This window comes from Jaculus jaculus, chromosome 2 (assembly GCF_020740685.1).
Source record: "Jaculus jaculus isolate mJacJac1 chromosome 2, mJacJac1.mat.Y.cur, whole genome shotgun sequence".
NCBI lineage: Eukaryota > Metazoa > Chordata > Mammalia > Rodentia > Dipodidae > Jaculus > Jaculus jaculus.
This window is the reverse complement of record NC_059103.1, coordinates 112,923,679-112,946,804: the sequence shown is the minus strand read 5'-3', so window position 1 is coordinate 112,946,804 and position 23,126 is coordinate 112,923,679. Positions and strand designations below refer to the sequence as shown.

General features: G+C 39.8%; 1 protein-coding gene and 1 pseudogene across 1 annotated transcript in view; both read left to right on the top strand.

The window, feature by feature from the left end:
* The window catches only part of Arhgap24 (Rho GTPase activating protein 24), a 461,940-nt gene that overhangs the window by 91,163 nt on the left and 347,651 nt on the right, over positions 1-23,126 (top strand). The window lies entirely within an intron of this gene.
* Positions 451-7,129, top strand: LOC105944242 (annotated as a pseudogene).

Sequence of the window (23,126 nt, the reverse complement as noted above, 5' to 3'; positions counted from 1 at the left end):
CACCAGTTTGAAATATTCAGTCAACTCAATCTTTGTTTTCCTTGTCTTAGAAGAGATTTTTAAACAAGAGGAGAAGACCCCTGATGCTGTATCCCTCCCATCACAGAGCAAGATTCTCAATTTATTTTACTAAAGTATTCATTGAATTTCCATTTTAATTCAATAAAGATAATCACACTTTATTATTATTATTATTATGATAGACACATTGTGTTAGTCAGGGTTCTCCAGAGGAACAGAACCAATAGAATGAGTTGTATTAAAAAAAGGAATTTATTGGATTAGCTTACAGCAGTCCAACCATAGCTGATTTCAAGCCTCAGAGTTGAGAAACCTGGTAGCTGCTCAGTCCACGTCTGGATGCCTCAGCAGTCCCAATCTGGCACTGAAGGCCTAAATGCTTTCTAGAGAGCTACTGGACTTCAGTCCATGCTGGAAGGCAGTGGAAGCATGGTTCCACTGCTGATGAAGGATAGCCAATGGGTCAAATACACATACAAGTGGAGGTGCTCACCAGCAAGTAGCACCTGCAGCCAGGTAGGAGGAAGGGATTATCTCCTGCCAGAGCTTCCTCACATCAGGCCCACTCTGAGGAAAGGGCTCACTCTGGAGGAAGAACTTCCTCCTTCAATCAATCCATCCTGGAATAAACCTCAGAGACCCAGTCAAGAGGAATGTCTGTGGATTTCTAATCAGATAAAGTTGACAACAGAATTAAACCACTGTATTTACCAATAATGATGGCTTCCATGCAAACACAGAATGCCCTGTAGACTGCTATAGTTAGTAGTAAATGATGATTCACACTTGCTTGGGAAAGGGTGTTTCTGGAAATAGGTGACCCTTGCTTAGGGGTTTGAAGATTAGTGGAAGTTTTCCAAGTAGAAAGGAATTCAGAGCATAAGGAAGTCAGATCATTGAATAGGCATCTATAGATAGATAGTGATTATATTATTTTTCTTATTGCTTACCTGACAGATGCCACTTATGGGAGAAGTTTACCTTAGCTCATAGTTCAGAGCTTATAGTCTATCATGGTGGGGAAGTCTGGCAGCTGGGGCTATTCCTGTTCTTGATGGCAACAGCATGAAGTGTATAGGCACCTTCCTGAGTCACAGCAAGCAAATCTCTGCCAGGAACGCAAACCAGACGAGACCTTCAAGGCTTGCCTAGCATTCCACTTCTTCTAGGTAGGTCGCCATCCCAAATGTTTTAGCATTTCCTAAAATAACACCCCCAAATGGGACCTAGTATTCCAATACATAGGACAGAGGGCTTTTTTTTTTTTTTTTTTTTTTTTTTTTTTTTAGTGCACGTACCTCAACTCCTGGCTTGTGGAGGGCATTTCACATTTACAGTACAGGAGCTTCATTTTTGTGAGCTGAAGGCAAGAAATTCAGTTAGAGAGATAGATGGGGCCACATAGGGAAGCAATCTGAGTGGAGATTGGGTTCTTTGTAGTTAATGGGAAGTAATTTCCAACCACACTAACCTTACAATATGATTCTGAAAAGGATCTTGACAGTTATTCCCTAATACGTTGAAAATCCAAGATAATGGGTACAATTTTTCTTTTATCAATTTGGGCCTCCCCAACCTGCATATCTGTACCTGTGATTTTCATCTCATTCAGGAACACAATACACATCACATTTAGTTTATTATGGATTTAGTAACTTTACCTTAATATCGTTTTTCATGTTCCAACTTAGATGTCACCTCGCCTCCCAAGTACTCAGCCACCTGCCCAAGTCTGAGATGTTGAAGACTTTGGAAGATTCACTAGCATCTCTTATTTATTAATTTGTATTTATTTATTGAGCAGAAAACAAGCATGCCTCTTGGGTTTGCTTTTCTGTAAGGAGGGTTATCTGATTTACAAACAACGGCTTCATGGCCCTAACTAAGATTCCCTTGGCAATATGGTATAGGCTTTCCACAAATATAGTTAGTTCATATTTAAAATAAATGAAGCTTAATATCCTTACTATGCTGTGATTTTTAAAAACTGTAAAATAATCTTCAAAATTTTAGAGCACATGAACAAAACCTCCTAGAGAAACTATTAACTAGTGTTTACACTCATACAGAGACATATTTGTTGATAACAGTTTTAAAAAATTGAGTTTTTTTTTTATTTCAGGAAATAAAAGCTGAAAATGACCCATTTAACCAAGCTTTGAAAATATGTTATACATTAATATTTTTGTCATTCATAAGCCATCCTAATATATATTTAATATGATTATGATTTTTTCAGATTTTTAGAGTTTTTCTATTTTGACTTTTTACTCTTTGGATAAAATCATAATTATATAAGAATAAAAACTATGAACCCTGACTATGCAGATGATTATGTAGAACTTTTTTTTTTTTTTTTTTTGGTTTTTTCAAGGTAGGGTCTCACTCTAGCTCAGGCTGACCTGGAATTCACTATGTAGTCTCAGGATGGCCTTGAACTCATGGCAATCCTCCTACCTCTGCCTACTGAGTGCTGGGATTAAAGGCATGTGCTACCACACTTGGCTATGTAAAACATTTTTACTTCACTGCATAGCATCACCTATAACTTTGGTACAGTAATTTCTAAAGGTGTTAAACAGTTTTATGCCACCTTTGTGAAATTATTTGACCACCTTTTATTCCTAATTATGAAAATGAGTGAGGTATTAATTATAGATACCATGGCATGAGGGGACACATGAGCCACAGCTAAAGTGTACATTTCATATCTATTCTAAAAATAAGGGGATGAGTGTTGGTTTGTTCCATTGACTTAAGAGCACAGTCTTAATGCTCTTTTGGATCCATGTGTCTTACTTCTCTCATGAAGAATATTATAACTTAAATAAAAGCTAAATCTTGCCTTGAGCTAGTGAATTCTTGCTACATACCTCATGCTATTGAAGGACTAGCCTGAGACTCCTGAAAAAATGGCTAAATTCCAAACAGGCACCAACCCAATTCATATAGCTTAGACTTTCCATAATAGATATTGATCTGATTGTATGAGGAACATTTTTCTGGAAACAATGAGGATGTCAGTGTAATAAACCACAGGAAGTTTCTTAACTAAGAGGACAAAACAATTTTAAGTGAATAACATAAGAGCTGAACACTCAATGTGCAAGCACTGATGGCTGATAAAAGAATAGGTCTAACTTTATGTAATTGATGAAATTCATGAGTTCATGAAATGTAGAAGTCTCCAAGTCAGTTTCTGTCTTCTTTTACAAAAAAGAAAGCAGAAAAATCCAAAGCCCCAAATAAGGACTTAAAATAACACTGGAATACTGCCACTTGGAATTTCATCCTCAAATCTAAAACAGATTGCCATGTAGCATTTGAATCATTTGGTACTTAAAGGGACACATCAAATATTGCTGTCATTGTGTCATCACAGGGTTTTAGAACCTTCTTAGAAATTACTATATAAAGACATAGAAATATTATCAATTCAAATTATTTCATTCCACTTCAATAATTTCTTTTTTTCTTTTTTTTAAGATTTTTATTGATTTATTTGAGAGTGACAGAGAGAGAAAGAGGCAGATAGAGAGCGAGAGAGAGAATGGGCGCACCAGGGCTACCAGCTACTGCAAAGGAACTCCAGATGCGTGCGCCCCCTTGTGCATCTGGCTAATATGGGTCCTGGGGAATCGAGCCTTGAACCAGGGTCCTTAGGCTTCACAGGCAAGTGCTTAACCACTACGCCATCTCTCCAGCCCCACTTCAATAATTTCTTATTGCTTTTATGAAGGCATAATATGTGTTCATTTCAGGGTAAAGACAGTAAATATTTTTTTTGATTTGTGTGGGGTTGTTGGTGCACATGCCATGCCACATGTCTGGAGGTCAAAGGACATCCTCAAGGTATCTGACTGAGCCCCACCTTCTTTGAGACAGGCCCTGTGCAGGACTGTAAATGAACAACCCAACCTAAAGCAAGTCGGCCTGCCAGCTCTGATTCTCCTGGCTTTGCTTCACAACAGACTGCCTGGGTTCACTCTGGCCTCAGGCCGTGGCTAGGTTACTAAACTTCAACTTCTGTCATGCTCACCCATCAGACATGAGTGGTGATACCTACCTCACAGATCAGCTATTGGCATTGCATGAAACAGTGTCTCCAGAATGCTTACAAGTAGCTAGTCATGTATTTAAAAAAATTATTATTTTTATTTATTTGAGAGCAAAAGAGAGAAAGAAGCAGAGAGAGAGAGAGAGAGAGAGATTAAGAGAGAGAGAGAGAGAGATAGAATGGGTGTGCCAGGTCCTCCAGTCACTGCAAACAAACTCCAGATGCATGTGCCACCTTGTGCCTCTGGCTTACATGGGTCCTGGGGAATCAAGCCTCAAACTGGAGTCCTTAGGCTTCAAGGCAAGTGCTTAACTGCTAAGCCGTCTCTCCAGCCTGGCTAGTCATGTATTAAGTACTTCATGTAAATTATCTATTGGTTTTACTGATAGCAGCCTTGTCCTCATCCTCATCACTTCCAGCATCTTTATCTATCAGGACACTAGGTTCAACAATATGCAGTATTTGCACAATAAAGGAAATAATTTGATGATCAGCCCATGTAACCATCACAAGGAGTTTCTTTTTGTTGATAATGCTAACTTCTGAACTGTATATAACCTAATTTCATTTGTGACCTGTGCTATCAAATACTAAAATCACCTGGCCCTTTTTTTAAAAAACAGTGTACACATTAGTAGTATGCCTTTTCTCTCCATTTTAATTATTTGTGTGTATGGGGGGGGTTCTTCTTCAGATCTGATAAAAATAGTTATGATAAGAGGCAAGCAAAGGAATATCTTTGCAAAACCTGGCCACTTCAGAGAAAGACAGCAATGGTTTCTAGTCTCCAGTGAATATCAGCTACTTATCAGCACCAATTTGTTGGGGAAATGCGTGGCATCAAATGTCACTACTTCCAGCTTTCAGTCATCATGATGGAAGGCCTTTGTGCTTGTGATGCAGTTCAATATATGTGTCACAGTTTTGCCTCGTAAAAGCAGGAATTTTGCCATGTTTCCAGCATGCCACTAGCATAGAACATTAAGGCCAAGACAATGAGTAGGTAGGGGAAAAAAAAAACAAGAAATATAATTTCCACATATACCATTAACATTTTGGGGGCTTATGGAAATATTTTATAAGGCTCCAGTCTTCCTTGACAACTACAATATTTCACAACTCTGTTACTTGTTCTCCTTAAGGTTCCTTTTGGCAGTTGAGCTTCCTGTTGTCAACCTTATCCTGCCTAAATCCATCTTCTTTCTATTTTTTAGAGCTATTACTACATGTCAGTGTCAGTTCATTGGTTCAAATTCATTTAACCACATTATAACTTGAAAGCGTTTTGTTTACTTTTTATGTATAAGAAAGCAACCACAGGTGCAGAAATTAATATTTTCATATTACAAAGTTTGTTTTCTTTCCCTTAGTGTACTGTTCTCAAGGTCTATTTACATTCTGGATTATATCAGCATATCATGTCTTGTCTTATTGCTGCCTAATCATGTGCCAATATACCACATCTTGTTTATCCACTTGTCTTGAATTATTTTTACTTTTTGGCTATTATGGATAATGCTGTTTTGAGCATTCACATGCACATATAGTTTATGTGGACATACCTTCATTTCTCTAGGGTATATGCCTGGGGATGGAGTTGCTAAGTCGTATGATAATTATGTTTAACTCTTTAGAAATTGTGCCAGTTATTTTCTGTATAATTTTATTTACTTATTTAAGAGAGAGAGAGGGGGGAGAGAAGAGAATGGGCAAACCAGAGCCTCCTGCTACTGCAAATGAACTCCAGATGCGGGTGCACTTTGTGCATCTGGGTTTCCGTGGGTCCTGGGAAATTGAACCTGGGCTGTCAGGATCTGTAAGCAAGCCCTTTTAACCACCGAGTCAACTCTAGTTCTGTCTGCTGGTCACTTTCAACCTTTAGATTTTAGTCTAATTTAAAACTAAAGCTTCTTATTTGGTTGAAGTTTCATCCCTGTTCCTTCACACCCATCTCAGCCCATGCCAGTTTTGGACAGTTTTTGGTTGGGAGGGGGAGGGTGGTGAGGGCGTTCTTTTAGTAAAGGGGAAGCAACATGTACATGCTCCTTCTCCTCTTCCTCCACCTGCTTCTCTGTCCCCTCACTGTCTCGCTCTGTGTGTGCCTCTGTCTCTCTCTGTCTCAGACCTTTCCACCAGCTCTGCTGGATATCTTCTGTTTGGAGTCTCTGGTACTGGGGGATGGCAGGAAGGAACATGGGGATAAGAACAAAAGCACACTTAAAGGTCTTTGCCGCCAGGTGCCCTGGCGTTCACGTCACTCACACCTGCCTTAGCAAGTTTTTAAAATCTTATTCAGTAAGTGGCGACATGTCCTGGGGGTGGGGAGGGCGGCGCCTTGCAACCCCAAGAAGCTGGTGCGCTCTCCTAGCGGCCTGCGCACGGTGCCAGAGCACCGCGCCTTCGGAAGCCCGTTTGGCCTGGAGGAACCGCAGTGGGTCCCGGACAAGGAGTGTCCAAGATGTATGCAGTGCGATGCCAAGTTTGACTTCATCACCAGAAAGCACCACTGTCGCCACTGTGGAAAGTGTTTCTGTGACCGGTGCTGCAGCCAGAAGGTGAACTTCGGCGCACGCGCTTTGTGCACCCAGTGCGGCAATGTGCCGAGTGTGCCCTGGAGTTCTGTGACAAGCAGCTCAAGGTGCTCTTAAGTGGAGCCACTTTCCTTGTGACTTTTGGAAACTCAGAGAAAGCTGAAACCATGGTTTGCCGTCTTTCCAACAACCAGAGATGCTTGGTTCTGGATGGGGACAGCCATCATGAAATTGAGATTGCACACATCTGTACCGTGCCGATTCTCACAGAAGGCTTTGCTCCTGGAGTACAAAGAGACATTCACACTGACACCAGTCTCCTGGGGAGCCAGTCTGCTTCTGAAGGCAGCACTAGAGCCACGGGCATATTCCTGCAGTACACAGTGCCTGGTGCAGAGGTGCGGTTCTGCTGAGGCTGATGGCTGGAGAGAATGCGCTTGGCAATAGGAGGCAGGCAGGAGCACGGCTTGCAGCCATGCACAAGGCTGCCAAGCTCCTCTATGAATCTCGAGCCCAGTAACTGCGAATGAACCAAGAGCACATCAAATTACCAGCTGCTTGTCCCTGCCTGAGCACTCAGGGCCTTGCTCCACTTGTGCTGGGAAATGCAATTCAAGTATCTGGAAGCAAAGTATCAAGAAATGAAGTGTTCACTTACCTAGTGCAATATGGACACAGCTTATTAACACTTTAAACAGCTTCATGCTTATGTTTGTGTGTTAGCTCAGCACTAACTGGGGATAGGAGAAGTCTGAGCTACACCACTGTAAACCAGTTGTAAGGAGCCCAGAACCACGTTTCTATGAGTTCCCACGTTTGTGAGAACATTCTGGCCTTCATGTTCATTAGTTCTCACACAGAAACAATTTGTGTGGTGATCATTGACGTCCCTGATCATCAAGAGTAGCTTTACTACTACATCTGCCATAGCCTGTTTATAGACTGTCCATTCACTTTGTTGCTAATTTGGGTGCAATGAACAATGCTTGCTACTTCACTAAGGGGAAGGTGCCAGCTGTTTTTTTCTACTCCTCACTTACTATTTCACTCTATTAAGATGATTGTACAGCAATTTGTATATAAAGTATATGATTAAAAGCTATTTTGAAAGTAAAAAAAAATTATTTATTTATTATTTTTGGCTGTTGACTATCATCTCAACTACTTTTCTCTCTGAAATTGGACATGAGGTTGTATATTGTTCTCTGTTTTACCTAATGGGCAGTATTCCCTATGGGGTCTAGCTCCAGGGACACTGTAACTAGGGCACTCACCTTCCAGGATTTCACCTGTCCTCACTGATGTACACTCATGGTTGCATTGGAACTCTTGTGAGCACGTGTGTGTGTGAGAGAGAGAGAGAGAGAGAGAGAGAGTGTTTTAAGCTCCCCACCTTTTCACAACATAACTATCTGATTACTCACTAATTCTTTCATCTATTTCTCAGGTATTGGGGCATAGCATCCTAAGCACTTGACAAATTAAGGAGTAAGTTGCCAGTTCGCCAGAAGCCAGTGACTGTTCAGAGTTCCCACTCTCTTAACTCTTCCCTCTAGATATTTTTGGCAGGAAGGTGAAAACAGGCAGAGGGGCTGACTATGGAGATGGGATCTGGCTGACTTGAACTGTATTTTGTTATCTCTTTGAATTGAAAGACTCTTAGCACCTTTTACTCTTTGTTCAAGACAGAGTCCAGACAGATCTGAAACTCACTCTATACCCCAGGCAGGTCTTGAACTCACAGTGATCCTCCTACCTCAGCCTGAGTGCTGAGATTATAGGCATCTGCCTTGCCTTATGATTTTTAATGTTTGGAAATAATTAAGACAGTAAAAATATGTTGTACTTGGGCTGGAGAGATGCCTTAGCAGTTAAGCACTCGCCTGTGAAGCCTAAGGACCCTGGTTCAAGGCTCGGTTCCCCAGCTCCCACGTTAGCCAGATGCACAAGGGGGCACACGCGTCTGGAGTTCGTTTGCAGAGGCTGGAAGCCCTGGCGCGCCCATTCTCTCTCTCTCTCCCTCTATCTGTCTTTCTCTCTGTCTCTGTCACTCTCAAATAAATAAATAAAATATTTTTTAAAAATATGTTGTACTAACCACTAAATATGTTTTACTTTATGATCAGTTATTTTCTCTTCTAATTTGTTATTCTTGGTTGCATAAGTCATTAGAACAGATTAGCAGAATCAATTCCATTTTAAGCACATCCTTAGCTCCTCCTTATGAGCTAAGTTCTTAATTAAGCATATTCTTTAGCTATGAAATAAATTATACTAGAATAATATGTAATATTTTAATAAGCTTTAAAAAATCAGTGCAGATACGTAGATGCACATCTCCTATTTGTCTACCTTGTGGACAATCTTGTGAAACTATAAGGTGGATGACAAGGATAAAGGGCAGAACCTGTGCCCATGAGCTCACTAATCGACATGTTTATTCACTATACCATAGTGCTGGCCATGCTTGAAGCACGTGCTGGCTATTTGAATAAATCAACAAAGCTGTAACTTACCTGTGCTATTTTAATGCTCAGAAGGTTCTCCACAGAATATAAGAACATAGCAAGTAAAATCCTAGTATATTTTCCAGACAGCTGTATAGGACCAAATTTCTGTATCTGTTTTGAAATCTTTTCCTGGAGGTTGTATTCTAAAGCCATGGTTAATATTTTCTCTGTGTCAATTAAGACATCTTATGTATTACTTCTGTTTTTTAAATAACACATGTACATGTACAGTAAACAAAGGAACTCCTGGTTCAGAAGTCTTATGTTCACATTAATGATGTGTCTCACCTTGTATTAGTTCCTCCCATAGTTCCTCTGTTAAATGCCAAAGATGAAAGCAGATGGCTTCAGAATCCTTTTTCAGTCACAACTTCTACAGGTTTTGCTTAGTACTACAATTCTTGCCTTCTAAAACTAAAATTATTGTGATGAATCTCCATGAATACTACTTTTAATGATTTCTCACTCGTTGCCTTTGTTTATAAAATTTTCACTGTAACAACCAGAGATATGTGGAAAAGTATATGGAAATTTTTTCCTGATGGAAATGAGTGGGGTTTTCATTTTCAACCTATACAGGTTTCATAAGTATTCTAAATTTTCTATGTTAGCTTGCATTTTGTATAATCTTCAGTGAAGGCAGTTTTAGATATTCACACTGATAGTGACAAGATTGCTCATTTTTGATGACCATTGTTTTAAACCTTCCTCTTTAAAGTGGCATCATTTCACATGTAGTTGTTTTAAAGAGGCAAGATTTATTTTAAATTTTGTCCTTTTTCTTGTTAATTTTGTTTTAGGATCATTTAAAAGTATGAACAGGGGTTGGGGAGATGGCTCAGCCATTAAAGGCACTTGCTGTATTTGGAGTTCATTTGCAGTGGCAGGAGCCCAGGCATGCCCACGCTCACTCTCTTTCTTTCTGTCTCTCTGTCCAGATAAATATTTTTAAAGTATCAATAATAACACTGCCGCTTTGAAATTCTGTCCATCCAAAATTATGGGATGAGATGCCACCATGAAATTGGAAACTCAGTTGGATATTTGAAACATGAGACTATCATTTCCTGCAAGACATTTCAGCAATTAATTTGTTTTCAAAATTTAGACCTAGTAGATATAAAATTTATAGGCACATCAGGAAGTATGTCATGGACTGTCTTCATGGAATAAGACACGGAGCTGTCCAGAGCACATCCGTCATATCCAGCTCTGCCACTGGCTGTGTGGACTCCTGTGGCATCTACTTTTGGTGGTTGAGGTTATAGGAAGGAACCTAAATAGTTGTGACAATTGTACTCACTTTTTTTTTTTTTTTTGTTTTGTGGTTTTTCAAGGTAGGGTCTCACTCTAGCTCATGCTGACCTGGAATTCAGTATGTAGTCTCAGGCTGGCCTCGAACTCACAGCGATCCTCCTACCTCTGATTCCCAAGGGCTGGGATTAAAGGCATGCGCCACCACGCCCAGTGGTACTCACTCTTTCAGGCTCCATTACATTGCCAAGTTATGACTAGAAGACAAAGGCTGTGGTACTTGAACACTTGCTGAGTGGAGTGTAGATTTGGACATTGGCAAGGAATGGAAGTGATTTATAAAATCTCATTGGACTGAGTAGTTGAGCAGCGCACTTCTTCCCCCATGTCCTTTATTGTACCCCGACCAGGTAGAGGATGCTCTGCTGTGGTAAGGAGGGTTTGAGGGGGTGCTCACTGGCCAGCGCCCTAGTGCTAATGCACAGCATTTTCAAAACTACATGGGGACTCTTTTATTATCATATGATCCAAGACTGTCTCAGTGTTTTCATTTTTATTAGTTTTATATTTCTTTGTAATTACATTGGTCCCTAGACTTATTACTTCATTTATCCAACAGAAGAGTAAAGGTAGATTTAGTACAGAAAATACAACATTCCCTTAAGGTTTAGGCCAAATAATGTCACCACATAGTACACTGTCTGATATAAAGGTTTCCAGCATCTAGAAGAAAGATATGTAGTAGGCAATTTCCAGTACCAAGTAGCCTCATGTTTTCACACTGTAGATCATCGTTAATTTCCAAAGTTATCTGACTGATCCCATGAATGCTGAAATTCTTAATTTATTTGCGTGTTTGTTTTGGTAGCATAGGCTTGTAAATTAATTTATTTTAATTTTAGGTTGACATTTTAAATTTGGGCCTGGGGAAATGGCTCAGTGGTAAAAAGTGCTTGCTTACAAATCCTGCTAGCCTAGGTTCAAATCCCCAGCAACCCACATAAAACCAGGTGTGCATTCATTTATAGTGGCAAGAAGTCCTGGTGTACTCATTCCCACTCCATGTGCAAATAAACAAATTAATTAATTTAAACACTATTTTAAATCTACCTTAAAAGCCAGGAAGAAATTTTTCCCTTTTAGGAGTATACATATTAGTGAAATTTGACAAATCATCATGTAGGATTTTTTTTTAAATTTTAAAAGGATTTTTTGAAGCAGGGTCTCATGTCTGTGAGTGTAATTAATTACATGTGTGCCACTTTGGGTGTCATCTCTCACCTTTCTCCTCATTTGTAACAGGATATCAAGGCTGGCCTTGAACTCACTATGCACTCAAGGATGTCCTTGAACTCACTATGTACTCAAAAATGACCTTGAATTTCTAGTCTTCCAACCTCTACCTCCCAAGTGCTTGGATTACAGCATGTACCACTTTGCTGTTTGTGTAGCACAGACAGACATCAAACTCTGGGTTTTGTGCATGCCAGCCAAGCATTCTGCCAACTGAGCTGTGTTCTAACCTCTCTCATAGTGTGTTAACAGATGAGACACAATGGCATTGATTCCTTATATTCACAGAATGGGAATCTTTTCCCTTCCTTCCTCTTTCTTTCCCACTTTTCTTTCTTATGAATTCATTCATGAATTCATTTAGGCATCCTGATGTTGACCAGGTACTAAGTTACTCTTTTTGTGTGAAATCTGGTTGGAATAAAGGATATATGTAAATAAAGTGCTTTAAAAATAAATAATAATGTGATTAGGGGATATTTGGATAAAAATAAAAGGTAGTTCCACTTAGTTATGCCAGAAGAATGAAGAAGACTCCCAAGGGAGGAGGGAGAGCCATTTGGGTTGATAGAATAGCATGCTCAGGAAAGACAGGCTCGTGTGCTGGTATTAGCAAGGGATTTTTTGACACAGATCTTCCTATATCTTAGACAAAGTCTATCAGCCAGTCATTTCATGTAAGTCATATGCACAATTGATCTGTCTACAAGGTCTACCATTACTTTTTCGTTCTTCTTTTTGCAGGGTCTCTTTATAATCCAGGCCAGTTTAGAACTCACCCTGTAGCTCAGGCTGTCTAGAAGCTCTCTGTGATCCTCCTACTTCTGCTTCCCAAATGCTGAGATTAAATGCATGAATCACCATGCCAGGTTATCATTGCTTTTTAATCCTGTATTGATGATGCTTCCTGCCTCCAACATTCCTTGCACTATCATTTCATTGGTAGCATCTAGGTACACACCTGCACATGCACTCCCATATTAAAAAAATAACAAAACATCCTTTCTCAAAGAATGCTTGTGAGCAGTAAATGTGTTACTACATGTAAGAGACTTACCATGTGTGTGGATGAGGAAAACACTCCATGAAAGCTTGTTGGTATTTCTATTACATCACCACACTTCACACAAACAGCAACCTGTTAGTGTAAGTTTTACTATCAACTATTTGTAGAATAGCAGAAGTAAAAGCAAATTTAAATCCCTGTCTTAGCATACAATGTAACCCTTGATCTTAGGCTAGCTATTCTTCTTCCCACTGACTTAGAAAAGTTGGGAAAAGGCTGAGGAGATGGCTCAGCAGTTAAAGGTACTACCTTGCAAAGCTTTCAGACCTGGGTTCAATTCTCCAATACCCACGAAGAGCCAGAGTCACAAAGTGGTACATGTTTCTGGTGTTTGTTTAGAGGCAGGAGGCCTTGCCCCTCCCTTCTCTTTCAAATAAATAAATATATACTTTTTTAAAGATAAAAAAGTAAAGAAGAAAATATGGGTAAAGTCCTTCTTCACTTGGCATTCTAGATAGCCATAATGAGATGGACCAGTGTTAACATGAGAGAAGATACTGTTGGCCAGCCCAGCCTCAAATTCCATAGCCATGAATTGGCCCTCACAGAAAGACATTCCATTATTTTCCATCTCTTCTGAATCCAAGAAGAAAAGCACACAGTACTCACTGCATAATATTAGTGGTTCATTCTCTCGACATATATAACACACGGAAGATGTTTCCTTGCAGTTGTTCAAAGTCACCAAGGTTCTTTTGCCACTTCATTCACCCATGCCCCTAAATTAAAGGCAAAACAAAGCACAATGAAAACTTTTACAATCTACCATCTATGCTTGAGATCCAATGTGGTGAGTGGACAGACCACACACTCCATTTTGAATTCATGTCTATCAAGGGGGCCACGCTGTCTGCAGCCGGCATAACATGCTCACTGCGTTTCTTTTCTCCCTTGCATGAGAAATGCACTGTGCTAATTGGACAGACTTCATAGAGCAGTCATACTGCCCACTGATCAACCAGCTCAATGTATATTGAATTAGTAACCCAACTGCAGGAAGAATGAGTGTTTTCAGGATGACAGAACATGTGAGCGATTTGTAAGCACCTTCCCTTCAGCGACCCACAGATGGTGACCCCACTATAAATATGAGTCAGCATGTTTTGGCAGGCCTGGAGTACATTCTGTTTGCCTCTTTTTGGAAAGCAGGAGCACATTGCACTCAAGTGAAAACAAATCAGGTATCTGGTAGGCTTGAAGCAAAAAGGCAGGTTTCCTTTAAGGACTCAAGCCAAGTTTACCTAGGCTGGGTTTCATTGTCTGACTGAATTTCAGACTATAGCACTGGCTCCTAAGTATACAATATCTCGGCTGAATGAGGAAATCAATTCCTCCTTTTTCTCTATGGGTGAGGTGAGCCACGGTTACATAATCAAAATAGGAAGAGGGATACAAATAAGGGTTATGAAAGAAAAGAAGAGAGGCAGGGAGGAAAGTAAGCTTGATGACCTGGTAGAGAGACTGTAGTAATCAAAAAGGAGTCATTCCATAGACAAGTGTTAACATGTGACTTATATTAATTGCATAAACTATATTCATTTCCCAAGGGATCTGATAACTAATGCTGCATGCAAGTATCACAATGTGACTGGCTAAATTTCTTTTACTATGCTAAAATAACAGGCAAAATGTTAAGTCTGGCCTGATACTGAAAGCTGAAAAGTAGCCTAGCAGATGCTTTAACCTGATTTATAACTAAGAGCAGACTTTGCCCCAAGCTTCAGAACCGATGTCTTGCATACAGGTAACTTATCTCAAGTTGGTAACACTTTCTTTTATGTGAAACGTTATTATTTTTCACGTGGACTTTTAGCCTTTACTACCTACTCACAATATCACCATTGATGGCTCTTCAAAGCTTTTTGGTATAGACAGAGTAGAATATGACACATAGAAACCAAACAATGCCTGGAAATGAGTTTTCATTGGAAAAAACAAAAAAACAACTGTGATCCTCTTCTATAAGTCTAGTTTTATCTTCAGACCTCTATTTGATTTGTGGTCTTTGGACCTTTGGATTGGAGCAGGGATTCTACCAATAGTGAAAGTCAAGCATCACTTCAAGAGTGGGCAACCAGAGAGATCAGCTGTCAAGGTCATGGCCGTGTAACATAGCCATTATATGAAAACATGTGGGCCTTTTTCTTTATCTCCCATAGAAAACATTGCTGTCCTAGTGATGTTTGGGTGAGTTCTAGATGAGGTAAGAGGCAAGAAAAGAAAGGGAGTCTTTTCAGGAGTGCCAAGAATTCTCTTCTGCTTAGCGGTAGATGCCTGTGAGTGGAGGAGGCGAGTCACAGTCCTGCATTCCTTTCCTTCCCCACACTTACTTCTCCTGATTTAAGACCATTTTTTTCTAAAATATAAGGAGGAATATTGAAGGGACTGAAACCCTGGCAATTCTTCTCAAACACACAAATAGAACTAAATTGTAACACAAAACAGTGAATGTATAATATCAAGCACTTACTATAGTTATTCTAGAGAAAAAAAAAATGAAAGCAGTTATTTGATTCAGAAGTCAGGTTATTATGTTTCAAGCATTTAAAACATTAGTTGTTTTATATATTTTTAGTTTTAAAATGTTTTATTTATTTATTTGAGAGAGAAAGAGAAAAAGAGAAGGGGGGAGAGAGAGAATGAACATACCAGGGCCTCTAGCGTGCAAACAAACTTTAGACTTATGCACCAACTTGTACATCTGTCTTCTGTGGGTCCTGGGGAATGGAACCTGGGTCCTTTAGGTATGGAGGCAAGCGCCTTAACCACTAAGCCATTTCTCCAGCTCTTATCTCCTCCTTTTTTTTTTTTTTTTTTCCAGAGTTAGAGTTTTAGTCTAGCTCAGGCTGACCTGGGATTTACTATATAAGCTCAGGGTGGCCTTGAACTCAAGGTGATCTTCCTACCTCTGCCTCCCAAGTGCTGGGACCAAAGGCATGCACTGCCACACCTGGCTACCAGCACTGATCTTTTTTTTTTTTATTTTTTATTTATTTTTTTTTTAATTTTATTTATTTATTTATTTATTTGAGAGCGACAGACACAGAGAGAAAGACAGATAGAGGGAGAGAGAGAGAATGGGCGCGCCAGGGCTTCCAGCCTCTGCAAACGAACTCCAGACGCGTGCGCCCCCTTGTGCATCTGGCTAATGTGGGACCTGGGGAACCGAGCCTCGAACCGGGGTCCTTAGGCTTCACAGGCAAGCGCTTAACTGCTAAGCCATCTCTCCAGCCCACTGATCTTTTTTTGATGCAGGGTCTCATTCTAGCCCAAGCTGACCTGGAACTTACTCTGTATTCCAAGGTGGCCTCAAACTCATAACAATCCTACCTCAGTGTTCTGAGTGCTAGGATTATAGACATGAGCCACAATGTCTGGCTTCAATTTTTTTTTAATTGCCTGCATTACAATTTTTTTTTAATTTTTTTTTTATTTATTTATTTGAGAGCAACAGACACAGAGAGAAAGACAGATAGAGGGACAGAGAGAGAATGAGCGCGCCAGGGCTTCCAGCCTCTGCAAACGAACTCCAGACACGTGCACCCCCCTGTGCATGTAGCTAACGTGGGACCTGGGGAACCGAGCCTCGAACCGGGGTCCTTAGGCTTCACAGGCAAGCGCCCAACCGCTAAGCCATCTCTCCAGCCCCTGCATTACAATTTTAAAAGTATGTGAGAGCTCCCTTTTAAACACACCTGAAGAGTTAAGCATTTATAGCAGAGCAAACTCATTTTGAAAACATTAGCATGGTACAAGGCAAAAGCCCCAAAAATGCCTGAGAAGTGTCAGTCATATGAAGAATGATAGAATTTATAGAAGGATCTCAATTTCAAGGTCAGCATGGGTTACATAGCCATACTTTGTCCAAAAAAAGATAAAAGTTAATATCCTTTGATATATATTTAACTTCTTTTTTTAAAGGAAAGTAAGTGGTTTATTTTAGCTTACAATCTCAAGGGGAGGCTTCATCATGGTGAGGAAAGTATCACAGGAATCACATGTTGTCATGTCAGCTGGGAGGAAGCAGCAAGAGTGTGATGACACTGAAAATGGGGGAGGCTCACTAATAAAATCCAAAGGCTTACCCCTAGTGACACACCTCCTTCAGCAAAGCAAGGTTACACCTTCACTCCACCTGGATATCAAAGATGAAGCTTAATCAGAAACACACCTGGCTATGGGAAACATTTACACTTAACCCATCTCAGGTATGGTCTTAAATTATTCATTTACTGCTCTAGTTGTAGCTATGAAAGTATTTTGAAGTTGCTTAAATCAGTCATCTGTTAGGTTTAAGTCAAGTATATCATATATTCAGAGTCTGATTCAATTACTTGAGCTATCTTAAGATAGAATCTGAAACTTCATTAAAGAACACGATACTGTATAGCAGCCTAGGTTCCTTCCTGACAGTTTCAGCTCACTCTTCCAGAAGTCCTGCCTTGTGGATGTCAGGTTTACCTAATCAGTGCCTTTACTTACATAAGCAGTTCTTTGAAGGGAATCTCAGTATCATCTATGAATCTATTACACTATACTGTGTCATTGTTCTACAACTCAGTCAATTTATATTATATTAATCATGTATCTAGCTAGCACCATATTTCTTCTCTTGATTTTGCTTCTCTTATAAAAAGCTCAATGGACAAACATTCCATAGAAACAGTTTGAGTAAACTAAATCAAATGTACCCCAAAGTTTTTAATAGAAACACAAAAGCATTTTCAAAGTATTTACCTACATATTGCCATTTTCTGTTGTTTAAGAAATCTTTGGCCAGCATGGTGGTGCACACCTTTAATCCCAGCACTCGGGAGGCAGAGGTAGGAGGATCGCCGAGAGTTCGAGGCCACCCTGAGACTACATAGTTAATTCCAGGTCAGCCTGAGCCAGAGTGAGACCCTATCTTGAAAATCCAAAAAAAAAAAAAAAAAAAATTCTTTGAAGAAGTCTAAACTACCTTACTTTTTTTTTTCACTATGTAGTCTCAGGGTGTCCTTGAACTCATGTCAATCCTCCTACCTCTACCTCCTGAGTGCTGGGATTAAAGGCATGCACCATCATGCCCTGCTAAACTAACTTAAGGTTTTTTTTTTTATTAAATATGGACATATTTAGTATGTGAACAAAATATGTTGGTACCACTCTTTCCCTCCTCCCTGCCCCTTTTCTGAAGAGGCCTTCCTTGTTGGGTCAACCCCATGAGAATTCATTATTAGGGGTGGGGAAGGCAATGTCTGTGTGAAAAATGTCCCAACTTGTGGCTCTCACAATCTTTCTGCCCCCTCTTCTGCAAAATTCTCTGAGCCATGCTGGGAGCATTTTAAGTCTAATTCAGTGATGGGCTCTTAGGAGCCTCTGGATCTCTGTTTTGATAGGTGTTGAATATCCTCAGTATCTATCTCCATCACCCTTGTGCTAATATGAGATTCACTAAGAAAGCAGTACTTTTTCTCATTTCCCCAATGCCTCTGTGGTTTCAGATGGGGCAGGGTAGAAACATTTAACTTCTAAAAGGTAGTTGATTCCCTGGCTAGTCAAAATCTAGATAATATTAAGGATGCTTTAGTCATGCAAATTTATCGCTTAATTTTAAAATTTTCTGCTTAGGATCAAAGAAGGAAAAATTGATACAACCAAGTAAAAACTGTTTCCAAGTAACATTCCAAGTTGAATCCCCAAATTTTATAATTGACATCATGTTGAGATTTTCCTTCCAAATGGTACTTGGATCATTTCCACGTACATGTTGCTGTGACTGTACTCTTTCTTCTAAACATGAATTTAAACTTTCTTTGAACAATGTGTTATATTGGGAAATAATATATGGCATGTGAAATTGTTGGTTACCCTGAGATTGAACTTTCAATGAGAATGCCCCATACCTGAAAATATTTCCTGATGCCTCAAGATTTACTAGGGCAGAGGAACATAAAGGACCCAGGCAGGACTCTGCTCAAAGAACATTCAGTCCTAAAATGAAGTTCATAATCCTGGGCTCACACCTTCTCTGCACATAGTGTTCTAACTGTGACTTGAATCAGTAGCCAGTCAGAAGAGTGTATTGGCAAATCAGGATACTAAATTGTCACAGAAGGCACAAGGATTCTGCTTAGCATGACTGAGACCTTCATTGCTTTAGACTGAAAGACAGAGTAAAACAGAAAATAGACTGTGTCTCAGATTTTTAATTTAACTACTATCAATTTACTAGCTCTAATTTCAAATTATCAGTACTGCTTATCAAAGGAATTCAAAATGACTATATTTTGTGTATTTCTTAATATTTAGAGTCAGAATATCTTTTGATATAAAATTACCTTAAAATATATAAAACCATCATCTCCAAAAATAAAATTAACATTAAAGAAAAAATAGCTAGCAAAATTAGGCTGAGCAGTGGGCTTAATTTGTAACAAAAAACACTAACAACAGTAACAACATCAACACTGTTTCCTTTAAGCAAGGGTTTAATTTTCCATAATTACCTTTACATATATTTTATATGTTACTTACAAAAGTAAATTAGATATTAGAAGCCATGCTTAGGAAATATATGTATTTTAATTTTTTATACTTTATTCATTTATTTGAGAGACAAAGAAGCAGATTGAGAGAGAGAATGGATATGCCAGGGCCTCTAGCAACTGAAAGCAAACTCCAGATGCATATGCACCACCTTGCACATCTGACTTGTGTGGTTACTAGGGAATCAAAACTGGGTCCTTAGGCTTCACAGACAAGCGCCTTAACTGCTAAGCCATCTCTCTATACCAGGAAAGAGTTTTTTTGTTTTCTTTCTTTAGAAATCTTGAGCCAGGCATGGTGGTGCACGCCTTTCATCCCAGCACTTGGGAAGCAGAGGTAGGAGGATGGCTGAGAGTTCGAGGCTACCCTGAGACTACATTGTGAATTCCAGGTCAGCTTGAGCCAGAGTGAGATCCTACCTCAAAAAACCAAAAAAAAAAAAAAAAAAAAAAGAAATCTTAAGATTTTAGTTTTATTTTAGTTTTTTTTTTTTTTTTTTTTTTTTTTAGCAAGAATTGGTCACCAGAAATACAAAATATAAAAGTAATAAAGTTACTGATGTCTATCTGAAGACTGGTGCCTCTGTAATTACGACAGGCAGTGGTGGGGAGATGACTTAGTTGGCCCTTGGAGATGATGGGATGCACCTTTCATCCCTCATTGGAAACTAGCCGAGGGAGGGGCAATGTTAAAGACTAGTGTGCCATAAGAATCCTCACTCATTGCACAGCCACATCCTAAAGAAAGACAAGTAGAAAAGTTCTATCTTTTCAAAAGATTAACTTCTTATCAGCTCATCATTTTTATTTTACAAACTCATTTTTTTGCTTTTAAGATAAAATGTTAGCTATGCTCTGTGTAATTAGTAAATGACTAGAAGAACTGGCAAAAATGAAAGAGTCTAAATTCATTAAATTACATAGCTATTCTCATTTTCAGCAGTAATACCTCATTCTAGCTACTTATTTTGTATTTTCTCATATCAAATTTATGATCTTTTACATTTTCATTCACTTCCGATATTCATGGTACCACTTATAAAGAAACTGAAACTCAGGGTGGTGAATTTCTTACCCCATATCATGTGGGTGTTTAGTGGCAAAGCTCTGTGTGTGTGTGTGAGAGAGAGAGAGAGAGAGACTTTCTGGCCTAATTATGATTGAATATGTCCACTAGATCCTCATTATACTGAGTAATAATTTCTTGTGATTTTGACACTTGAAACTATGATCTGTAAAGAAAAAGACAAATGGGATAAATCAAGGCCTTGATTAGAGGTGTTACATTTCATGTTGGGTTAGAATGATCTGTCAAAAGAATCCTGTTTGGTTGATTCTACGCTTATAGGAACCTACATATTAACCCGAGGAAGTTTCGGATATAACTTTTAGAAAACTCTTCCCAAGACAAATAAAAAAATATATAGACTGAAGAAACTCCATATAGCTGCCCAGTATAAATATAATGCTGTCCCAATGCAAGCTACATACATTAAATTTTCTAAGAGCCTAATAAAAAATAAAATGAATAGATAAACTAGTTTATCTTAATACATAATCATTGCCTAACAGTGGATAAATATTCTGAGAGTGTGTTGGGTGATTTTTATCTCTGGGCAAACATCATAGAAACTACTTAAAGTACTTAAACTAAGGCTAGGGCCATGGCTCAACTGGTAGTGTTCAGATTCCCAGCACACACATAAATGTTGGATGGACATGGTGTTCCACCTGTAATCACAGCGCTTGAAAGACAGGGACAAGAGATTCCCAGGGCAAGCTGACTAGTTGGCCTAGACAAATGGGTTCAAGTGAGAGATCCTTCCTCAATAAATAAACCGTGAAGCAATTAAAGAATCAAACTCTGGGACTTCTGGCCAAGATGGCGACTGCCTAACTGTGCTGCACGTCCCTGGGATAGAAAGGCAAGGCATTAAAAGTTCTCTGGGTCTTTTAGGAGAGAGCAATCTCTAATTGATCTCAAGTGGGAGGGCACAGAGGGGTAAAAATGGGAATTGCTGATTCTCTCACTTGCAGGTAGCCCACCAGTCCCCCAAACTCCCCAAGCAGCCATGGTACCCACAGTCCCAGCTTCAGGAATCCCCTGCACTTACTGTAGGAAAGGGGACCTAGGCCAACATAGTTCCTCTTGCCTCACTGCATAGAGGCCACAGCACTGCTACCCTGCCCCCGCATGACCTTGGGCAGGTTCCGCCTGCTGGCCCACTGGAGCTCAGGCTCCAGCAGTCCATTTGCCCACCACACACATGCTGCTGTTCCCTGCTTGTGCAAGCTTAGCTGTTCTGCCCATTTGCCCACTTACTGCTCTGGCCGAAAAATCAAATGCAAGCAAATCCAGTTAGATCACCCAGTCCTACAAAGAACATCTCTAATCAAAACATAGAAGAGTCATTAGGATCAGAACACCAATATGAAGCTATGAGCAATGCAACCCTGACCAAGTTACTGGTAGAACTTGCAGAAAAGCAACAAAGGACCAACAATCGTGTGGAAGCTGCCATCACTAGATTAGACCTAATAGATAAGAAAATGGAAGGAGTTCAAAGACAATTAAGAGATATGAAGAAGAGTGAAAAAAAAAAAAAGAGGCCCTCAAAAATCAGCTGGCGATGCTCAATAAAGACATAAAGAAATGCAAGGGTGAATTCCAAGAAGCATCAAGAAAATCAGAAAATAATGTGAAAAGGGGGATTGACAGAGGGATGGAAACTATACATAGAAAAGCAGTAGAAAATGCAAATATAGTTGAACTAGTCCAAAACTCTCTAGGAGCTCTCAAGAATAGTGTCAGCCATGTGGATGATAGAAACTCCAATCTGGAAGATAAGATGGAAGAAAGAGTTCGAGAGTTTGTAAGTTTCAATCTCTGGCCTTCACACACACATGCACACATACATGCATGCACAGCCATGCATGTGAGTGCCAGCATGCATACACATGCACAAACAAACAATACACACATAGCGTTTTAAAAAGTTATTTCATAGTCAGGCATGGTGGTGCATGCCTTTAATCCCAGCAGTTGGGAGGTAGAGGTAGGAGGATCACTGTGAGTTCAAGGCCATCCTGAGACTATGTAGTGAATTCCAGGTCACCCTGGACCAGAGGGAGACCCTACCTCAAAAACTAAAATTTAAAAAAAAAAAGTATTTCATGGTGCTGGAGATGGAAGCCAGCACACTGCACATGCTCGGCAAGTGATCTATCAGTGAGGCAGATCCTTAGCCCCAGTAACTTACTCCTGACTGCATGACAAACAATTTGATGCTGAGACCAAAATTGAGAATAAGGTGTGGTCCCAGCCTCAGAGACATAATATTTTATTTGTGAACAAAGGCTGTAAATAACTAGACACAAATATATAAGCAACCAAGTTAAGACCTGTAGAAAGAAAACAAGTATTCTAAAAGAGGGAAGAATTAGGGAATGGGGTGTTAGATTCCCTCTAGGGAGAGAGGTCCAGGATTATTGGATTGGAGACCCTGGGGTGGAAAATAACTGGGTGTGTTACAGACACATAAAGGAGAGGTCAGGGTGAAGGAGGCATGCTCACTGCACTCATAGGGGCAGGAAGAGTTTAGAGCTTCAGTTGGGGGGCAGGTAACTCAGGCCCTTGAGTTCCCAGCAAGTAGTGGGAAGAGATATTGCAGCATTTAAGAGAGCGACATGATCCAGTTAATGTCAAAATAACTCACTGTGACTACTGTGGACAGAGAGGGTTTCAGGAAAGGCTGAGAGAAAGTTCTACTTAGGGAAGCCATGTCCCCCCCCCCCCCGCCCCACCTCACCACCAGATAGACAAAGTACAGTTATCTATCAAAGAAAGAAAAGCATCTAGAAGTTAAG